At 41.4% G+C, this 23693-nt stretch overlaps 1 protein-coding gene across 2 annotated transcripts in view; it reads left to right on the top strand.

The window, feature by feature from the left end:
- Nucleotides 1-15283: 15283 nt before the first annotated feature.
- Nucleotides 15284-23693, top strand: part of LOC131682007 (diencephalon/mesencephalon homeobox protein 1) — a 166812-nt gene continuing 158402 nt past the window's right edge. The window contains exon 1 of one of the 2 annotated variants that reach the window (XM_058963137.1): nucleotides 15284-15977. The gene's annotated coding sequence lies outside the window, so the exon portion shown is untranslated. The remainder of the gene's footprint in view (nucleotides 15978-23693) is intronic. The other variant, XM_058963136.1, reaches the window with a different exon arrangement.

Below are 23693 nucleotides of genomic sequence, written 5' to 3'. Positions count from 1 at the left end.
TAAGGCGATTTATGTTCCTAATTTATGATTAATGTGTGTTTTCATTGCATAATGTTGGTTTTCTAATGTGTTTCGGTTATCCCCTTGAAAAATTGTTTTAAAATGCTATTGATAACTTCATTTCACCAAGAGCGCGTGAAATAATAAGAAGTGCGATAAAATATCACTCGATAGACTATGATGCGCAGAGAAATTTGATGCTTCATTGGCCATTTTTGATATGTAGAATGACACTACAGTTCATATTTAAATAATCAACATATACTTTGACTCGGTCTTCATTTTCATTTCCATTGGTCACATAATCTAAACATATTTGTATGAAAATAAGTCACTTTTCAGTAGCGCTTGACAGTCCACGTCAGTGGCGTAGCCAGAAATTTGGTTTGGAGGGGGTTTTGATGAAAATCGCAAATTTTTTGAAAAATGTTAAAATTTAATATGAGTTTGATAAATTATTGAAAACTCAAAAACATAAGTAGTCTAACAGATGTCATTACAGTCTACAAACAAGAAGGATCAACATGGAACAGTTTTCAAACCTCTATAGATTATTTTCTTGTATAATATGTCAATGAAGTCAAAAATTGCGATCTTTTAAAGTGGGATAAATGATCTAAAAAATTTTGAACGTTCAAGATCGCCTAATATAATAATCCTTGACTTTGAAGGTTTGACAACTTCGGGAAGTTATCAACATAAAACAGCGCCTGCTTTGATATAGAGATTTTAGTGATTAACTCTCATAGAGGTAATTATGGTGAATTAATTTTTCAAAAATATTAAGAGACATGGTGCCTTCAGCAAAATTTTTGATAATGTCATTTCAAACAATTTTGTTGAAAATATGAAGGCTACATGAATTCAACATATAGGGATTTAAATGGACTGGGCCTGCTATATTTCTTCTTAGTGAAGAAAAATTTAGGTGAAAACTATTTTTTTCTGCGCTACGGATAAAATTGTTTGAAACAATCATTGCGAGTTGAGAACACAAAACCTATAACTAAATTATGGATGGATGGAACTGAAACTTGCGTTTCGACTTCATCTCATCAGAATCCGACACTAACTTGGTGGGCGGACTAAGCTTGCGCCGAATTGATGCTAGCTCCTGAAAATGGAATCACTCTTTGTGTTTTTGAGTCCTTTTAATATCTGGGAATTATTTGTTTTATATCCAGTTCCCTTATTTTTTTAAAAGCTTCAAAGGCACCTTGAACGCAATGTGAATTTATTATTTAATTACCGCAGAAGAGATTTATCAAATACAGTAATTTCAGAATAGCTTGTTGTAAAGGTTTTCTACTACTATATTTCGATACTCTGAATATGTGGGATATTTATGTCTTTGACAAAGTTGTTTGAAATAGCACTTTCGAAAACTTTGCTGGAGACATTAAGTCTCGACCCAAATTTGGTTGAAGAGTAATTCTTGTCTATAATTACTTCTAGGAGGATTAACCGTCAAAATTATTCTATCAGCAGATGAACAGTTTTACGTTTTGAAATTCTTCAATGTTACTTAACATCGAAATTTGGCAGTTTCGAATGAATGTGATCGTGACCGTTAAAAATTTATCGAGCATTAATTTTACTTTTCTTTATTAGTCAACCTCACAACTTGCAGTACTAGTACGTAGCACACAAAATTTTAGTACGCCATTCATTGCATCCTGCTAAGAGGCTATTCATATAGTTGATAATACAACAAAAATCCAATGCTCATAAAACCGATAGCAGGTCAGCTAGAGACAAAATTACATCAGCTTTCAACTAGTTTCTGAAATGTTATTCTTGTTGTTAACCATATTGAATTGTTGTCTAAACTCTACACAATCTAAAAAAATACATTTTCAGCAAATGTTGAAATGTATGTAAGTTTTCGGTAAACAAGCTTGTTTTATATGCAATCAACCTATTCAAATTTAGATTCCCATTCGAAAAATTGTCTCTAATCCATATTTGAAGCATCTTTCCAAAAATGAGCTCATAATAATTCAGACAGTTATTTTAATTTACATTGAAGTAATTTGACAACTATGGGATTTTGGCTAAGAGATAAGTTACAAGATCCCCTTCCTACAATTTTCCAAAAGTTCTGATGACGCTTTAAACACAGTTCTCAATGTAGTGATCAGAGAATATTTTTCCAAAAATATTTTGTGGAATATTAAATTAAATTCGTCAGCATCAATTTTTTTTCAATCCAATTAATTTTGGTTTGGGGGGGGGGTTTAAACCCCCAAAACCCCCCCTGGCTACGCCACTGGTCCACGTCAACGACAAAAAGGTATAATTAAGTAATCTTGCTGCGATCTGTATTCAACATAATGACAACAATATGATTTCATTTAGCTATTCTCGCATCGTTATTGCAACGAAACGGGAACTAGTTTTTCACTGTTTTGCTCAATCATAATTATGTTGAAAATCGGCCTAAAACTGCGCTTTTTGGGTCGCGCAAGAAGTTAGATGTCAGTCGCAACAGCTCCTACTTTTTGTTGCCAACTGGTTATGAAATAGTTACTGAAAAAAAAATTGCTACTTGGGTGGGAAGTCACCTTTAGAAAAAGTCAGTGTCGAAGTAAAATTTGGAACTATGCACGCATGCACTTCAGAGATAGCGTGATATCAGGAGTTGCGATGTCATTTCAACGCTTTTATGTGAAAAAGGCGACACTTACAAATGTAAACATAAGGCTTTTTCATACATGCGAATGAGGGCTTTGAAACGCAACAAATCAACCTAAAAATTTGGATTCTACGATATTGCTTTCTTAAGCTACAGCAAAAAATACAACGGGCGAAACTGTAATTTTGTTTGTTTATTCAAAGTTTCGCCCTCCACGCTCCATGCAAACAAACAGGGCGATACTTTTTTTGCTAGCAGTTTAGAGGCGAAACTGTTTTTTTTGACGAAATCGGTGGTGTAAAACGGTAGTTATTGTAAAAAAACGTAAGGGCGATACTTCAATGCTGAAGGTGGGACCGAAAAAGTAAACAATCGCCAAAGGGGCGATACTATCATTTTGTCAATTTCAATAGCAAAAACAAATTTTAATGTAATAATTTCAAATACTTTATGAAGTTTTAGGTTTCGATCACTGAATCATGCATCTAGGATGTAAAAAACACAATTGTTCTTAAATAGGAAATAAAACCAAGTCTGGAAATATTCACTGTTGATTTTCTTTGAATGGTGTCACTGCTAGTATCGCCCTTTTCAAGAAAAAGCGTTGATTTCTTAGTTCTCAGTCGCGTTGGAAATTTGAGTAAAGTATAAACTTCAAATCGATTAAAAAAAATCGATTTTTTTGACTCACTACAATATATAACCCCTTTAGGAAAATTCAGTTTTTCCACCACAATGCATTGATTGAGGAATTTAGATATTTTATTAACAGAGCATTAGCAATAATTCGTTTGTATGTCTATTTTATGGGCCATTTTTTGCTTTCCCATTGATTTGGTTTGAGATTTCTAGCACTGATGTTCTCCTATGCTGATTTGAGCGATTCTCTGAGTCCTGCCACTATCCCATGTAGTATGTGTTATCAAAAACATCGTAAAGCATCAAGTTCTAAATGTTCTCAAACGATATAATATCCGAAGAGAGTAATAAGAGTTATAAGAAATGTATCATCACACTGTTAAGTGGATTAAAAGCGTTTTTATGAAGAATAAACATTGTTTTAATAAAAAAATACTAAATTCAATGTTTTTTTTTGTTTTTTAACTACATGACTGAAAAGTTCCCATTTTTTCTTGAACGTAACGTGAAAAGTGGGGTGGAGGAGATTCACATGTTTTCACGTAGAAGTGACAAAATTTATTTTTTAATGTATAAGGACATATCCGTCCATATTGAGTTCGACACACCTTAATCCGAAAAATGTTGAGGAACTATTTCGTCACTATTTTTCAGTTTTTGGTGGGTTCAACTCAAAATCCACGAATCTGTCTTAACGCAAAAGTGACCACATCGGTAATAACCCACAGCCACCCTAGCTGAAACCCTATATATGTAGCACTGTAACGAACAACCTGGTACAGAAGCGAAAGCTCACGCTGTAAATGTGTTAGTTGAATCCTACCATCGAACCAAATCGAGAGTGTTTCCGCAAACTCCGCCCATCAACCCCTGCGGCACGTAAGCAACACATGCATGCTCGCAGAGAAGAAGTTGATTCTAGATTGTGCCACTTGAATACGACTGTCTCAAGTAGTCACCTCGAACTTGGAATTTCCTCTGCTAGTGGGAAGGTTTTGTGAGTAAAAACGCGAAGATAACACTTCTGACTATAGCATCGAATGGAACTTTATGCCTCTCTCATTATTATCTAATGGGGCTGATTTGTTTTCCTTGAAGTATGGAAATTGGTTTGCTAGTCCATTATAATGTAATCAACGAAATGCCCAACACTCATTACATTTAATATAGACAATATAAATTCTTAAGCTTCCACAGTCACACTGCAATCGGTTTGTACATTGTCAAATTATTGGTCTGTACACAGAGACTCAAACACTCCAAAATTTTCAAAATGGGAAGTTTTTTTCAATTTTTCACTTATTTCCATAAGATGAAGTTATTACGTATGACGAGTTGTACAATGTTCCTTTCAAAATTGAAATTTCATATTTGAATTAAATATTTGAGTTGTTTACTCCATTTTATTTGCGTTATTTACTCCATAATATAAGCTAAAAAACTACCAATGATGAATACAATTAATATTGCAAAAAATGCTATTTTTATTATTCCAAGAACCATTCAATAAAACTGGCTAAAGCTACTACGACACCTTCCGATTCTATCTATGTTTCCAGTCCACATTGATTGAAGAAAATATTAATCCTTTACTACGGGCCACTATTACCTAGTTCAACCAATGAACTCACATCTCATTGGAAATGTCATTTAAAAATCATATTTTCAATTACGTTGAAGAGGAACATTAATTCAAACCCGTAATTGTATCTCTTACATTACATTGGCACCAGCTCCGTTTTGAATTCGCTCGTATTTGCCGAGACTACTACAAAATTCCGATTGATGCAAATGAGTTCTTCCACTGTATATATTCAGGCGTATATCATTTCAATTTCATCATCAAACTGGATTCCCCTTGCAGGACATCAAATAGATTTACCGGCATTGATAAAACCACCTGTTCAGGATGACTACACGTCTAAGTGGAAGTCGTACATTTTAAACAAATAGACGGAATGAATCGTGAACGATGAAGATGCCGTCGGCAATTTTTCTTAGTATGACTGTTGGTCAACATTAACTTATCGTTTTCCATTGACATTTGAATGCTTGAATCTGGGAAACCGCTCCAACTGGACACAACTACAAATATTTGCTGTCCACATTTCAATTGTAGAATCCCATCAGATAACAACAATTGGAGTAATTTTTAAAAACGCAACTGAACTGCCTTATGGAATGTCCAGTATCTCCAAACAGATAAAACATCTGAAAATATCTCCTATACTAACTACCCATCATTCAGTGTGAACAGCATTTCTATTTGCAGAATGAAACGAAGAAATAGTTTGAATAAAATTGCATGACACACAAATTGCTTAACTGAATCAATTTCTAAATTTAAAAACCAAGCAATTTAATATATTAACTTATAATGGACTCCGGGAGTGGTGCCACACAAACACCACCCAACAATCGTTTGTGCCCGGCAACTCTTCATTGTACACGTGCTGTATTTTTTATTTCCTGCACTGTGATGTGTTGGTCAAATTACGCGCCTCCCACCCTCCTCCAACCGACGAAGATATAATGCCGAAACAGAGCGAAAATCCTATCATTTAATTTAACTCACCCTAGATCCTACACATGGAAGGCGCTCGCACACAATTAGATACCAAATTTCTGCAGAGATCAATTGAATGAAAATAAAATAAATGTTGTCTTACGCTGGTAGTGGTTGTGAATTTTCCTTCCCACGGGCAACGTCTCAAGTGCACGGACGGTACGAATGCGACACACTCTGAACACAAAAGGTAGTAGTATGTGTGAGTGCGATGGAGAGAGAAGTGGTTTACAAACAAAACAAACAATGTTGATGCTGACAATGGAATGCAGTGATGCTGGTCGGCAAAGAAAATGGAAATCAGGGGAATCTCAGTCATGCGACGTACGGTGGGAGGAGCTAAGGACTGATTCGTTTTGTTGGTGTGGGTATGGAATGGATGGGTGCGGAAACTTTTACTCCACGTTGGTGTTGCCTTTCAGCATGGTTGTTTCATGCTGAACGTTTCTATAATTGATTAAGCTTTGTTTCTTGCTTCAGGTTTAGATACACTGGGTTGCAATTTACTTCCGCAAAATAAACAAAACAATTACTGTTGTGCTTCGTTTTGGGTGTTACTTGTCTCATTCACATTGTTTGAGCAAGGGTTAGGGTTCTACTTTAACATTACTTTTGAAAGTGAAGGATTGGTGTTATATGTCGATTGCGGAATCTACCTTCTGTTACATATCGGCTGACATCGTCGGAGTTGAATGCGGGAGAGTTAACAGAAACGTCAAGGACAACCACTATCACTATAATTCCAAGAAAACTAGAGACAAGTCGACGCCCTGTTTACTGATGAAGAAACAATGTACTCATCATCCTCCACACTACCCGTCTAGAGCCAGAAGACACGCTTAGAGAGCAAGTACCAGTAGAAATGACCAAAAAATAGCCTTTCGTGTGGCATTAAAACGTGACATGACCGCATGAAAACGGTGAGTTCGATCCCCGTAGCAATTCATATTATGTATTGTTGGCAAAGATCATAGGTTCCATGTCGCCCCTGTAAAAGTACCTTGATAGTTCAATAATCGCTGTAGGGCTCTTCTTGGAGCACGATTCAACGCAATGATCAATTATACCATAGGGCGAAATGAAGTGGTTTAAAATTAAAGAGATACAAGTATCCAACGATGAATTCGTTGCAGTGACGAAAGAATATCAATACTTTATTCCGAGTTTCCGGTTTTTGCAAAGATGTGATGCACTCCCAAATAAGTTTGAGCCATGAGCGCCATTCTTTGCAGATGATTTAGCTTTGACCGTCATCACCTCTCCCCTTTGCCACCACACAAAGCATCCATATGACACTACTGGACGTACAATTGTCGTGTAAATCCAATAGATGTATTTAGGTTTCAACCCCAGGTCTTTCCAAAAGTTCGTTTGCACACCATGTCCACTTGTTTCTTTGCAGGAGTTTTCCGAGTGTGTTCAGTATACATGCAAGCCCATGCAAGGCTGAATCGCCCGGTGACTTCCCTGACTTTGGCTGAAACACCAGCTTCTGCACCTTCCACATTTCGGGGAAATTGCCACCATATAAACACTTCTGCAGCACCACCCTGAACATGGCCGGATATTCCAGCACCACTGCTTTCAGTATTTGGTGTTTCAACCAGACCGGAGGATTTCTTTGATTTTAGGCGCATCCACGCCTCTTTGAGCTCGTTGTTAGTCACTTGCCATTCATTTGTACTTGATCCTTCTTGTTCTTAGTACGTTCGATTATTTTTACGCCGTCTAGAACGTGGCTCCATTTTTCGCCGCATTATGGCATCATAAGCCGCCATAATCCTTCTTGTTAGATCAGCAGCATGAACGTACTCGATTCCGCTGTCTGCCCGAAGAGCCTCAAGAAAGAAATCTTTGTTGCAGGCTTTCGTCTTCCACTTCAGCTTGCCGGGCATTCTTTTCCGTGCAGTAACAGAGTTCCGATAGCCGATGCGGTAACGAATTGCTTTGTTATCGCTATGATGATACTTCCCGCACACTCTCCAGCCCATGTTCGCCGTCTTTTTTTTATTTTTTTTTTACAATGGAGAAGACCTTTACATCCTAGCCCAGTACACGTGCTATTGGTAGGGTCCAATCTACCACACGGGGTGCACTGGGGGCGTGTCGGACTTGAATGGTGACCAGCCATTAATACCGACTAAACTCCATTGGGCTCCGCCATCATTCCTCCCAGGAACTACCTCTCGGTAGTACTTCTGGGGGGATGGCTGTACTAAATGTACTCATTCACTCTCATTCACGCGTTCATACGTCCTGTATTAGACTTACTTGGGTGCTCTCTCAATCGCACTTTGATTCACTCTCAAACACTCTCACATGAGGCTGACTTTTGTGCTCACCTTTTTCGTTCCTTGCGAGGCTGACTTGTGTGCTCACCTTACTCATTCCTTGCTAGGCTGACTTTTGTGCTAGCCTCTACCATACCATGTGAGGCTGACTTTTGTGCTCACCCTTAACATGCCGTGTGAGACTGACTTGGATGCTCACGCTTTCACTCCTCTGCCACGCCATGAGGTATCGATAGCTAAGTCCCAACATACTACGCTACGACCCTTCCGTCTTGGCATGAGGCAGTCCACTTATACGCCTATACACTCACTCTTCTGTCTTGCTTCGGGGTGGCTGGGTTTACCCCTTACGCGGTTGCCAGTCGCTGCGCCAAACCTACCTCGGCATGAACAGACCATTCACTCCCTTTTTTGCGCTTGGCCAGAGACGTCGAGCATTGCTCTTCTTTCGACGTCGAACCGATGACATACGAACAGTATGTGTTCGGCAGATTCGTCTACACCTGGGCAGCCCGGGCAGACTGAGACCTCCACGTGCCCGAACCTGTGGAGGTACTGTCGGAAACAGCCATGGCCTGACAGAAATTGTGTCAGGTGGAAGTGAACTTCCCCATGGAGTCTTCCCACCCAGCTCGATGTGCTAGGTATCAGCCGGTGGGTCCACCTACCTTTCGAGGAGTTGTCCCACTCACGCTGCCATCTGGCGACCGAGGTCACCCTGGTGCGCTCGCGGGCTCCCCTATTTCCACGTAGCTCGAAGCACTCCTCATCTTCCCGAATGACCAGCCCGACTGGCATCATGCTCGCTATCACGCAGGATGCATCGGGTGATACCGTCCGGTAGGCAGATATCACTCTGAGGCACATCACGCGGTAGGTGCTCTCCAGTTTCTGTAGGTAACTGGTTACCCTCAGTGCTCTTGACCATGACGGGCCGCCGTACCTGAGGATAGATACGGCAACGCCTGCCAGTAACCTACGTCTACTGGCGCACACCTTTGAGCTGTTGGACATCATTCTCGATAGAGCCGCAACAGCAGTCGACGCTCTCTTGCATGTATAGTCGACATGGCCGCCGAAGGTCAGCTTGTCGTCTATAATGACTCCGAGAGACTTCAGACTTCGCTGTGAAGTGATCGCGACTTCTCCCACATGGATAACTGCATGTTGTGCCGACTTGCGGTTGTTGACGATAACTACCTCCGTCTTATGATGAGCGAGCTCATGGCCTCTCGCGCTCATCCATTCCTCCACCGTGCTAATCGCGTGTTCTGCGGTTAGTTCTACCTCAGGAATTGACTCCCCGTAGACCTGCAAGGTTACGTCGTCGGCAAAGCCGACGATCTTGACCCCAGGAGGGAACTTCAGTCTTAGAACTCCGTCATACATGAGGTTCCATAGCACCGGGCCTAGGATCGAGCCCTGCGGGACTCCGGCAGTAATCGGAACCCTTTTCTGACCGGCATCGGTCTCGTATAGCAGTACGCGGTTTTGGAAGTAACTTTCCAGGATCCGGTACAGACCCACCGGTAGGCTAAGCCGGTGTAACGAGAGCGCGATGGCATCCCAGCTTGCGCTGTTGAATGCGTTCTTCACGTCAAGTGTCACTAACGCACAGTATCGAATACCTCGCCTTTTTCGTTGGATCGCTATCTCGGCAGTATTTATCACTGAGTTGAGAGCGTCCACTGTGGACTTACCCTTCCGAAAGCCAAACTGGTTGCTTGACAGACCGTCCGTACCTTCCGCGTACGGGGTTAGCCTGTTGAGGATGATCCTCTCAAGCAGTTTGCCAGTCGTGTCGATCAGACAGATTGGTCTGTACGCCGATGGGTCGCCTGGCGGCTTCCCGGGCTTCGGCAACAGCACCAATTTCTGCCTTTTCCATCTATCGGGGAAACGGCACTCGTCAAGGCATCTCTGCATAGCTAGCCTGAACATGTTCGAGTTCGCTATGATCACTGCCTTGAGAGCGTTGTTTGGAACTCCATCCGGCCCTGGAGCTTTGTTCATTGCTAGGGATTTAGCCACTGCGAGCAGTTCTTCATTCGTCACTGGAGCCACCATTTCGACTGTGCCCGCACTGTCTCGTAGTGCAGGTGGCCAGGGGCTTGTGGCTCGAGACGGGAAGAGTACTTCGATAATCGTTGCCAACCGGTCCGGAGACCGTTCTGGGGGTGAGGAGCCCCCTTTGGTCTTGGCCATCACAATCCGGTAGGCGTCACCCCACGGATTCGCGTTGGCACTCTCACACAGGTTGTCGAAACACGCTCTCTTGCTGCTTTTAATAGCCTTGTTAAGGGCCAATTTCGCAGCTCGAAACACTTCACGGCGGTTCTCTCTTGCATCCTCGGTGCGAGCTCTTTGCATCCTACGTCTAGCTCTGAGACAGGCTGATCGTAGAGCTGCAATCTCGGCACTCCACCAGTATACCGGGCATCTGCCGTTTCTTGGCAGTGTTTTTCTCGGCATAGTGGCGTCGCACGCGCGTGATAGAACAGCTACCAGCGCATCCCCGCTTAGACTGTCGGTGTTGGCCTCCAGTCCCAGGGCCGCGGTGAAAACTTCGCTGTCGAAGTGATTGGACTTCCACCCGCGTACCTGACAGGGATCTCCCGCCCTCGGATGCTGCACACCATAGTTGATCCTAAAGCGGATTGCTAAATGATCGCTATGGGTGTAGCCTTCGTCTACCCTCCATTCCATGCCTGGAGCCAGACTCGGGCTGGCAAATGTTAGGTCAATCCACGCCTCCACTCCGTTTCTACGGAATGTACTAGCGGAGCCATTATTAGCTAGCACAGTATCGAGTTTCGCAAGCGCCTCCATTAGCGCTTGACCCCTGCTATTTGTACAGAGCCTGCCCCACTCCACTGCCCAAGCGTTAAAGTCTCCCGCTATGACTACCGGTTTCCGGCCCACTAGGTCCGACGAGAGCCTGTCGATCATCTGGTAGAACTGTTCTATTGGCCACCTTGGTGGGGCGTAGCAGCTGCAATAGAACATACCATTGATCTTGGTAAACGCCACACCCTCGGCGGAGAGTGTATTACCTCTTGAACCGGGAACCGTCCCGTTGTACAGATTGCCACCATTCTAGACCCGTCCGACACCCAATTGCCGTTGCCAGCAGGGATGCTGTACGGGTCTGATAAGAGGGCGACATCTGTCCTCGACTCCGAGACCGACTGCCACAGCAGCTGTTGGGCTGCTGCACAATGGTTAAGATTTAGCTGTGTGACGTTCACGGCTTCTTCTTATTTAACTCACCGAAGGGACACGAAGGTCCGCCCATAGCATGTTTATGGGCTTGCTTCTTAGCGGTGCAGATAAGGCACTTGTGTGCCTTAGTGCAACCCCGTTCTTTATGTCTCTCCTCGCCGCAGCGACGACATAGTTTGCTCCTATCTATGCCCTTGTACTCGTAGGCTTTGTGGCCGGACTCAAGGCACCGATAGCACCTATCCACTGAAGGCGGCTGGGGTATGCTAATAGGGCATACCGACCAGCCGATCTTCAGCTTCCCTTTCTCGGTTACCTTTTTGGCATCCGCCTTCAGTAGCCTGAGGTAGGCTACCTGGGTCCATCTCTAAAACGCACAGAGGCCCGCTCGATTGTGACGTCGCATTGGTCCTTAACGGCTGCGACGACATCTTCTGCGGTCGTGAACTCGTCCAGATGCTTGCACTGGAGAGTCATTTCCGCCCCTAGCGACCTGACTTGGGCGCCTTCACCAAGGACCTCTTGGGCCAAGGCCTTGTATACCGCACTAGATTGTGCGCCTCGCTTCAGCACCAAAAGCATTTCTCCCGTGTTGGTGCGTCTCACGCTACGCACATCTTGCCCAAGGGCCGAAAGGCTTTCGGCCGCCTTCATCGACTTTAGGACATCGGCATATTTGTCCTTGTCGGTTTTTAACCACAAGGCCTCGCCTCTGTCCTTGGCCTTCTTCGCGGGCCGCGGTACCTCCGGTGTCGGTGCCGGCTTCTTCTTGGTGACCAGCGTCCAGGGGTTTGAGCCCCCTTGCCCCGGTCGTGCCGAGTTGCTTGTACCATCGCTCTCCACAGCGAGGTCACTCTCGCCCTCGCATACCTCAGCCAGACGGCGTTTGGCCTTAACGGCTGCACGCCGTGTGGTGTCGGTTTTTGCACCGTCGCCTAGCGACTTCCTAGGGCGCTTCGCGTTCGACGTCTTGCGATTGCCCTTGCCTTCTCCCTTCGAGGGGAACTCGGCCGCCGCACAGTGGCTGGAGGCTGGCCAAAACCTCAAAAATTAATTTTTGAAATATTGATATTTTATATTTTTCCTAAATTTTCCATGTATTGAATAATGTATATTCAAAATTTTATGATCATTGGATAAGAACAAGATTTTTAACATGAGTTTAAACGTAGCAAAGTCCGGACTTTTTAATGATTTTCATTTCCGAAACCACCATTGCTCTGTTCACTTCAAATGCATGTTGCTCTTTTGATTTTGATCCGATTTTAGCACAACTAGTTTCATTGTGTAGAGGAACGAAAGAACTTGGTTGGTGAATATAATACATTTGGTAAATTTGCTTGGAACTATGATTTTTTTGTTTAAATATGTTTGAGGTGGTCAGAACAAAAATACTTTTTTCACTAATGTATTCTGTACAAATTTCGGAATCATTTCGGAACGGTCACATAGTATACATTCTATGGGAAATAACCTCTACTTTTCGAATATCATGGTCTCTTTCTGCGCCTAGGTGCGCAAAAAGGTTTAAGGAGATTTTGAAGCTTTGTTGCTGATATGGAGGCGCATGGTGTTTTGTGTAAAATAGTTAGACAATCTACAGTAAACAAACACGTTATACAATGGATTCAAAGTAGTGTCCTTCATTTTTTATGATATTGCTGACATTGGTGAACAGTAACGGAAAATATATCATGAAAACGGTATCATATTTATAAGAAAGGTTCAATGACACTGTATGGAAAAATGCATTTAATATTTTACGACTTTTGACATCAAAAATGAGCTCAGCACCTCAAAGTTAGCTTAAATTATGATTTTCAGCCAAATTAGGTAACATTTGAGGTTTTGTCCGACTTTTGTTTGAAGACCCTCCACTGCGCCGCTTCGAGCGACGTGGCTGCTCCATAGAAGGTGAAGGCCACTGTCTGAGTTCCCGTATCGACCTTCTCTTTTCCCTCCCTCTTGGAGGCCACTGTCTGGGTTTCTCTGCCGGACTTCTCCCGACATTCCACCCTCTTGGCATAAGCCTGCTGTTTCTGTCTTGCGACACGAACAGTTTTTCGGAGTTCCAGGAGACTCTGTTTTAACTCCTTGCTTATGTTTTGCTTTGCGCTAGTGTACTCGATTATTAAATCGAGCTGCTCCACCACTTTGCGCATCGCAGATAGTGGCCCGTCCGGTGCGTTGGTAGGGCTATTTCCTACCGCTGCTGGGGGGTCACTGGTGCTTTCAGATGCAGCACTCATCGCTCCACTACTCTCCCCACGGGGGGGAGACCTCGCCAAACCACCTCTAGCAAAGGGGTTTGGCACCTCCGACTGTTTATTTTTGTTTTTTGTTGACTCCATGTTTGATCCCACGAGTAGCGCGAGAATAAATGTCCGCCACGCCAGAGCTCCGCATTAACGTGGTAAGGGACGCTTACTGTGGGGGTTGCCCAGGTACCCCACAGGCTCCGTTAACGATCGGGCATCTTTTTCACCCCCTCGATCACTCATCCCTCGGCACGGGTCGCTTCACGCCTTGGAATTGGGGTTATGACCTACCTTGCTTTACGTGGTGACCTCGGCCCAGATCATCACAACCATCCTCCTTTACCAGGGCTTTGGACCTGTAGCTCTGGTCCTCAATAGTTCCATGTACGTATATTATTACAGACATGCCACTATTGAGATCCATCATTCGCTAGCGGAGTTTGAATAGGGGGTATGTCAAAGTCAAAATGCCGGGGTATTGAAACTGAAATATAAAATGTCGGTTAATATACAGTTTTCTCGAAAATTCACCACGTTCCAAAAGGACCCTTGAAGTAATTGAATTTCCATTTGATTGCTTAGTTTTTGGCGTATCATCACATACCGCCAACTTACCCCGGGGCCGGGGTGAGAACAAAGAAAATACATTGGCCGCCAATCAACAGCTGTGACATACCAGATTAAGTTTTTGTAAAGTAATTTATTTATTTTTGCTTCTTAAGGAGTGTCTCTTGTAACTAATTCGCAGGTAAACATAATTCCATTGTAAAAAAATGAAGAAAAATGACGGTCTTAATTGCCCCGTAGGGTGGTCCGAATTACCCCTACATTGTAAAATGATGGAAAAACGTAGAGGTATGCAAATCTTCGCCTAGCGCTGCAATTGAGTGGTGCAAATGAACCTTTTATGGCACAAAATGCAGCTGAGATTTCAAACTACCAATTAGGACTTTTGACCGGTAACTTTTTTCACATCTATCCACCTAAAAGGGCGATTTGCTTAAGTAGGTTCGAATAGCCCCTGGTTCCGCTATTTGTTTGTTAAAACTTTATAATATCTAACTACTCATTATACTAAAGACTACACCGATTCACTTTACGAAAAAGGCACAGAATAGAATTGGAAGTTTTAAATTTCATAAATACAACAATTGCTGCCCACAGTAAACAAAAGAAATTCAATTTCCAATAAAAAAGCACACCGCCTAACAATCACCACCGAGAGGACCACGTGTACTTGAAAAGGGGAGACCCTTCTGCGCAAACTCCGGTCCGGAAATGTATGCTACCATACATGCAGTTTTCCATCCGTTTTCACCATTTTCATTCGCTGCTATATACATCAACCAGCTAGGGCTGAAACAAGGCAGCACGAACTCATTACAGGATCAAATTTTGATTAAATTCGCTCTTAACCGCTCTCATCTACTCCGGCGCATACATACACACTGGCTGGCATAGACGGCATGTTCCGAAAACACCAGCACCCCTCCTCCTCTACGCGTGGTGGAAAATTATTACTGGTTTTATATCGTTTTCATTCAATTGGATTCGCTTTGCCGCGCAACATCTCCGACCATCGCCACACACCCTTACCCCTCCATACATATAGACACAGCATGGAAGTTCCAGAACAGCTGAACTATGCCAGTTGTCGTGCACCCGCCAGCATCGGCCGCATTAATATCATCCGCGATATCCATCCATGCACTCGCTGGATGGCAGTTCGGTTAGACACTTGTGTGTGAAAGCTTGAAGGAAGGGACATGAACTCTCTGCTCCGGGGCTGCGGATGCGGGATGTAGAAAATTGGATAACATCACCACTGACGACACGACGCGCTGCTGGAAGTGCGAAAGATTTGCTGGTCGATTCCTATCGCAACCGTCGCCGCGGATAGACGTGTTCCAGAGCGCGCGCGCGTTTTTCGCCATTTGACCGACGATCACTTGGCGCACGCTGGAGAGTCAGATGGTTGGATTGGATTTTGTGGCGATTTTTTTTGGTTTTCCCGAAGACTGAAAGTTGTGAGAAGTTTCGCTAGTGAAGCCTTCTGAAGGGGCTTTTCTAAGCCTAACGCATAGAAAAACGGATCGTGACCAAGACGAGACTAGCAGTTAAACGTGAAAACTCGTTGGAGTGAACTAAAAAAAAGTTGTTTAGCCATTTTCGATTTGCAAAACTGATATACATAGTGTTTGGTGTCGTCAAAAGTGTTATCTCATTCGGAACAAAACCTCAGATTTCAGTGCTACAACGACGCACTTAATTGCGACGTGAGTTTTTTTAGGATTACCGTGAGCAGGCAGGAGCCTGCTAATATTATACAAAATTTTCACGGACGGAAATAAGGTGAGTTACTGAAGGTATGCGTTTCGACACCGCCGGCAAATTCGAACATGAGTTCGCATGTGATCAGTTAGCATTAAAATCTTTTCCTCTTGTACGTTTCAAAATGTTGGAAAATATCTAATAGACAATATAACCATAAAAATTTGCCATAACCTAATCAATTTCAAAAAGTATTATTATTTTTATTTTTATTACTATAATTATTTCTGATATTCCCTTTCCAAAAAGTTACAGAATCTAAAAATTTATTTCTGGGCTTCAAACGCAATTGAAAAATGATTGTCGTTTTTCTTTTAATTCAACATTGGTTATTTAATGAATTAAGATAAATATCATCAAATTCGTGTTCCCGTGGAAATAATGATGCAATTGGTACAATTGTTTGATGTAAGGACCTGACACTGACAATGGTCAATGCGTTTGTGAACGTTCGTGAGACAATATAAGCATAAAAAATATTGTTTGATCCATTATCCCATTTTGCATGCCAAATACAACATTTGCTATACAGAAAGAACTAACTGATGATGCAACAATTTGACCGTAAGCAGAGTGATAAACGAAATCTATCATTCAGCTAAAATTTGATTTCGTGAACCAGTTTACGAGTACTCGAAGTAGAATATTAAAAATGTTGCAAGTAATATGAACAAGTTCAAAACAAATAGACGAACCGTGAACTGGAGATTATCTAGTTAACGAACGCGATCACAATATTTAACTAGAATCATTGCCTATGGTTCTATAATTGTGAAATAGTTCACATCAAATACACGGTGCAACAGTGAATATGTACTTCTCAGGTGTCCTAGGATAGGTTCTAGATCTCATAAAATGCAACTCGAAATAATGTATGAAAAATGTGATGCACCCTCAAAATATTGATTTATGTAAAAAAAACTATTTTTCGGGACTGACTCCAAAAAATTTACTAATGTTTCCAGGTTTAGATTTTGAGAGTATATTAACCACTTATTGCCCAACCTACTATATATAGTAGGTGCTAAGAATAACTCCTATTACTCAATTAATAACGCAGAACAGGCATTACCAACGAGTTAATATTGTTCATATACTCTTGCAGAATATGTTTAGAGAAGTTAGAGTTGTTAAATCGGTGTTTATGTTTTGTTTTTAATCAATTTTCCCTTAAGGGGTTACACATTTTTGTTAGGATGAAAAAAATCGAATTTTTGCAAATTAGATATTCTGAAACTACATACGCTGAGGAAAATTTTCTCAAAATTTCATTAAGATCGGAATACTACAACTTGAGTTACAGCTATCCATAGACCGCTACCTATTGACCACTCGTAGGCGGTGCGTAGTGTTTGATACGCTCGACGAGTCAACGCTGCACCGACAGTAAAACTCGATTATCTCGGAGTTGTATTTTGTTGAAAAGTTCATCCGCGGCGATCACGATATCTCAGGAACCGATTAACCGATCAATCTTAAATTTTCACTGGTTGTTCCTTATCATTTCAGCTGCTTTCAGTACAAAAATAATTTTACTGGAATGACCACATCATTTTTCTTCGATCGGAAAACACAATTTGTGATTCGCGTGAAAAATAAGTTGGGCAATAATGGGTTAATTTGGGAAAGTGTAATTTTGTGTTGTATTTGCCCAGACATACAACCTTTACTTGATAACTTGAAAAGTGATCTTTTTTTTCATTTTGTGGCACCTTAAAATCAATAAACTTGTGAACAACATGTAAGGTCTATGAGCGAAGTTCGCGTACCTAATAAAACGAAAGCATTTCAAAGGTTGAAAACTTTATCTAAATCGGAAAATATAGGAAAGGAATTCCACGAAGATCCGTCCGAAAATCTCTAAAATCGTGACCGACCTTCTTGGATTCCGATGAAACTTTACAGGTTTAACCGGCATGGAGGACTAAACATTTTCCACAGTCAATAAGATTATTTTTTTAAAAGGGCGTAGACGTTTCGACGGGCATTAATTTCAAAATTGTTTTGTTCAATTATTCTATTGTATACAGTAAACCTATCTGAGAACGAGTTACATGGAATGAATACTTCTGCACGAAAAATATATACACTGAGAAAAAGTTGTGTCTTTTTTCACAAAAACAAATATGTTAAAAATTCGAATTGCAAAAAACCCATTTTTTTCTAATTTGTAATATTTTGTCAACAAAAACTTAAAGAGAAAAAACATTTTGAATGTGATTGTATGGTGGAGAACCTATCAATAAAAAAGTTTTTCTAACAATAACTTAATACATGTTTTTAAATTTCATACTAATTGACATACAAAACTATTGTTTTAGTACAGAATATATATCTAAGTATCATTTTAAATTAAAATGCATTTAACAAATATCTTCGAAAATGCGTTAGTTTTCGAGATATTTGGAATTTCGCTTCAACATAAACAATTATTTCGTGTAATTAAGTCCTTTTTAAAAGTTATTCGCGTTACCCCTTCATAAAATGTCAGCAATCTAATGTTTTTCGTTTTAATCCTCTAGTTTTCAACACCGCCTGTAGGTGGTCTCTATAAAAATCCTAATAAAACTAGTAAAACACGATTGTATGTTGTCGCCCGCACTAGCATTGCTTCCCAACGCACAGTGGCGGATTTGCCTGAAAACCTGGCCAAAAGTCGAAAATTGCATGGTAGTACTTTGGGTTCTAGTACATATGTTGTCTTTCAGATGGTGCTGCCGCATGCTATTTTAAGTGAAACGCTCCAATATTTCCATATTTGAGCTGTTGGCACATCCAAACAGTTTAAACCATCGCGATTTGCTCATATTTTTTATCGAGCGCTCGAAATATCAGTATTATTCAAGTGCAGCTGGATTTTGATAAAAGTGCTGGTTTCAAATTTGGAATAATGGAAAGTTATGCTGACTTACATACTTTATTTATATGTACTGATGTTCAAAGTTATTATTTTGCTTGTTTATAGAAAATGCCAATAACTTTCACGCTTTTGTAGCAAACGGTTTCAACACACATTTTTGTTAAATTATTGAAATACTTTTTTGTTCACGTATGTCCTCTATGTTTCAAGGCCATTTATGTGCCTTGAACGATTCTCCATTTGGAACATTATAGGATTTTTGCCCGAATATGTCCCTTTTTGAGAAATTATTGAACACTTTTACCGTTGTCTTCCGTTTTAATTCCACTATGATGCATCATAGTGGAATTAAAACGGTAGACAACGGTAAAAGTGTTTAATATAACATTCCACTAAGTCACTCAAAAACAGTGCTTTTGTTAAAGGAGTAATTATTGATTAAGTGGAGACGGAGACGGATTATAAGATTTTCAGTTTCAAATTTGGACTCGCACTTTTAATTACTGCTGGTTGTCATAGCGAATCGCACAATACTGCAGTTTTATCAGGAAGAATTGTGTATTTAGTGGTGAAAATTTCATCAAGATTCATAAACATATTCAAAAGTTATCAAAAGTGGAACACAAAAGCCGTAAATAATTCTGGTCGTTCATATTGAAAACTAGGGTTTACAGTACCGACACTTTTTGGCGAGAACTGGCACTGCGGCACTGAAACCCTCAGTACCTGTAGTACCGGTAAAGTACTTGTACTCGAATTTTTTTTTAAATTCGAAAAAAGCTTCAAAGTGAAATTGAATTCTCAAACTGATGACCTTATTCTCAGATGATTTATTTGTGCTGATCAATAACATGTTTATTGTTTTTAATTGCTTCGGAATGGCACGACTCATTGCAGCAGAAGATATTTTTCGTTTGCGGCACCTTCTTTTATTTCGAAATCTAGGCCACTTTGTAATCAAAAACTGCTTAGCGTTGCGACTTTTGTCGACTTCAACAGATGGTAAATGTAAGCAACCCTATTAACAACAGTAAATCACAGCGAGAATGGTAGTAAATCCGAGCAGGTTTCTCACATTTCCTGTCTTGCTTTTCTGTCTCGACGTTTATGTCGTTTGCCTACTATTCTCTAGTGCATACCAAGGCTCCTTGCTTTCCTGTAAACAATTGAGTTTTGCTGAATTTTCTGATCACCAATAACTACAAATCGCCCCATTTGAAGCAGTTCACCAAGTCTAAAATTATGTTACTATGTTTTAATTGCCGCAAGGTTCTACTGTATCGATTTTGTTGGCTATTTTCGGCAAATTTGAGACTAAGAGAAACGAAAGCAATGAAATTGAAAGACGGATAGGTATTCTAGAGCGAATCAGTTATAAACTTAGAACGGAAAACTAGAACTAGGCAGGCTCATATGGGCATGATCGAAAGGAAATGTAAAGAATTTTTTGCCTTCTGCAGAGTAGGAGTTGGGCGTTCCACCCAAGTCTACCGCATGGTCTATGGTAGAACATAACTCATCATCATGTTTTACCGCCGACGCCGGCGGTAAAACATAATGATGAGTTATATTCTACCATAGACCATGCGGTAGACTTGGGTGGAACGCCCAACTCCTACTCTGCAGAAGGCAAAAAATTCTTTACATTTCCTTTCGATCATGCCCATATGAGCCTGCCTAGTTCTAGTTTTCCGTTCTAAGTTTATAACTGATTCGCTCTAGAATACCTATCCGTCTTTCAATTTCATTGCTTTCGTTTCTCTTAGTCTCAAATTTGCCGAAAATAGCCAACAAAATCGATAAAGTCTAAAAGTATTAGCTACTAAATCACTGTTCGTTCTTTTATAGATAAAGGTTTAAGAGCAAACCAAATACAGACATGACTTAGACCATAGTCTTATTACGCGCCACCCAGTGAATAATGGGAAGTAATCAGAATGTCACTAATAAAAATGCATAATAAATTTTTACGTCTCTTACGTTAGATGTGAATGTTTTGAGATGTAGTACAAGATCGTTAAAATCATTTCGAATAAAATTTCGACAAAATAGTGCGGGAATTTAAATATACCGTTCAGTACAACGGGAGCTAGTAATGTTTAACTTCTAGAATTATTATGATGATGGCCCCACCTCATTCCCACACAAAGCTGTTAGCTCAACGATTACTCTAGAAGGTAATTAATATAATTAAAAGTCATCTTGCAGACCGATATTTTGAAACAGGTCCCTCTAGAGAGAGTCCACATGTTTTTCACAAAAAAATTGCATGGTACCAAAAATACCGGTACTGGCTTTATTACGGTACAAAAAATGGATCGGTATTCCTGGGATTTTCGGTACCGGTATTACCGGTACCACAACCCTATTGAAAACCAACGAGGTCAACAGAAGTGATCGCCAAAGGATCCAAATTTCAAAAATCGATTTTGAATACTATGCTTAAACGTTACCAGGAAACTATGACGTTTGATCATGCAAAGCAAAACAAATCTAGAGGTGGATTATATGACAGGATAATACGTGCGAAAATCAGTAGAATAGTGCAAAAGAATACTGGAATCTCCGGCCGTGATTTGGCCAAAAAGCTCGCTTTGGCGTATACTCCAGTTTGGCGAATTTGTTTGGAAGAAGGTTGCCAGTCGTAGTATGTCAGCAAGCATGACAACAAAACGTGGTTGTTCAAAACGATACCAGGAAGTAGTACAAAGATGTTCAGACCAAGCATAACCCATGAATTTAAATGGACGCTTCATCGTAATAATGGACTTTGCACAAATCCTCGGTCTAACAATTTAAAGTGAATTTCACCTGTTTTCGTATTTTTGTCATATTCATTTTTAGTTACTGCAATTTGCATGCAAACTTATTGTCAATTTTCACTCCATGCATTTCGTCGTAAAACCGGCTTATTTTCTATAATTTAGAAAAATACTATTTTTCGTCTTTTGAAAAATATGTGTATCGGACAGCTATTGAATAACAATTGTATAGAGTGAATAATAATCATAAAGAGAGTTTAAAAGTTTTGTAACCATGTTGTATAATATTACAAAATACATAGTTTGAAAATTCTAATAACATCAATTCTCATAATAGCTACATCATAAAAACACCCATTTATCATTTAACTACACACCATTTAAAATTCGATACATTATAAACATTATTGGCATACACTGGAAACATTAAATCTTCATTCGTGAAAATTTACTTATATTTAGATTAAAATGTCGGCCATTTTGTATCCGCCATTTTGAATTTTGAAAATCTTGCATCAAAATCGTAATATGCGCCCCCAAAAAACCGTGGTATGTACCTTTGCAAGTCAATCAAAATCATTTTCGACTTCTAACGTCTGTGTAACGCTCACACCGTTCATACACACTGTTCACGCCGAAGTGAACATCGCACCAGAAAAATGATTTTGACCGCCAAAATCGGCACTTGCAGATAGTGTGCGAAATCAAATATTTTCTCCCCCGACGCACAGATGAAATTATTCTCCAGCCTCAATCACCTAAGGCAAATCCTGCGCTACGATCATCGTTGCTCAGCTGACTGCTGATGTTAGCCACTGGAGAAGACAACAATAAGTTTTCACTGTACGGCGATTTCTACGCAAATTCGTCGCCGTAGCAGCACCGAGAGCAGATGATCGCACACGGCTGGGTCATCTTCCTCTTCAGCCGTCTCATGTCCTGTGGGAGCAGCAGGGCAGTACGGCAGTACAAAGTTTATCGCCGATCAAGACAGTCCTGCAGAACTGACTGTGCGTCGCGCTCGCCGTGCATACGTTGCACTACCGCTTCCCCACAGACCGGGACTTAGAAATATTAGAAGCAGTGAAATTTGAATGTAACATATGTAAATAGTGTAAATAAATGTTATGTTATAAGAGACTTTCAGTGTTGTGTGGACTGAAAGTTGTCCAAAGCAGGTGGAAAAGAACGCCCTTCTGCTGGCCTGTGCGGGGCCAGCCAAGTTTGTTTCGTTCCGGGTGCTGTTCGTCCGCCCTGTGTTTCACTGTTTCCCGGGCTTGAGTATCGGCCAGATCCCGGCGTAAACATGGTCCTTCGAGCCGGATTGACTCTCAAGTCCGCAGGATGGCGCTCCATTTACCGCAAGCCAAGCGGTCCGCTGCAAAACGCGCGCAACGATCGTGCTTTTGTTTTCGCGAGCGCCATCGCGATCTACCCGGTCTGTGGGAGAAAATGCAATGGAGACTGCACCCATTTTCCAATACTGCGAAGACGCGGATCGAGATTACTTTCGCTGCTGATTTGGAGAATCGGCGGCCAGCTGGACAGCTATGCAACAAATCTGCCAGCTGTAGGACGCGTTTTCCATCGCATCATCGACGGAAATGGGTGAGTGCAGTTCCATTCAAGTGTGTGAATAAATCGGTGCGTCTGGTAGTCTTTTTTCTTGCCGTTGACGAAGAAACACAATTCGCGAAAGTTACACACCGACCGCGCTGTAACAGTAGGTCCAAGCAGGACCGATTCGTGGCCACAACACGTCCCGCTTTCGCTGCGATTCTTCGGGACGAGCACCGTTGTGAGCCATTTACGTCATCACATATTAGTGAGCACCCTACGACGAAGACTACCAGCCCGATTCACAGTCGAAACCAGCCATATTGTGGCATCAGATGCCAAATCCCACGTCATCAATTCGCGGCAAACCGACGGCCGCTTCATCTAGTGCAGCACAGAACGCCGTTCTTCGTATGTGTCGCCAACAAGCAATCGAAACGGCGCGTGATCGTGTTTTCCCTACATAAGCCTGCACTAGATTTGCTCTACCGGCATTAGAGCTGTATCGTACCCCGTACACGCACACTAGGCACATTAAGGATCTCTGGTGGCCAAAATGCGCACAACGTCAA

Source organism: Topomyia yanbarensis, chromosome 2, assembly GCF_030247195.1.
Source record: "Topomyia yanbarensis strain Yona2022 chromosome 2, ASM3024719v1, whole genome shotgun sequence".
NCBI classification, from domain to species: Eukaryota; Metazoa; Arthropoda; class Insecta; order Diptera; family Culicidae; genus Topomyia; species Topomyia yanbarensis.
Note: the sequence above shows the minus strand (reverse complement) of the source record. Positions and strands in the feature narration are given on the sequence as shown.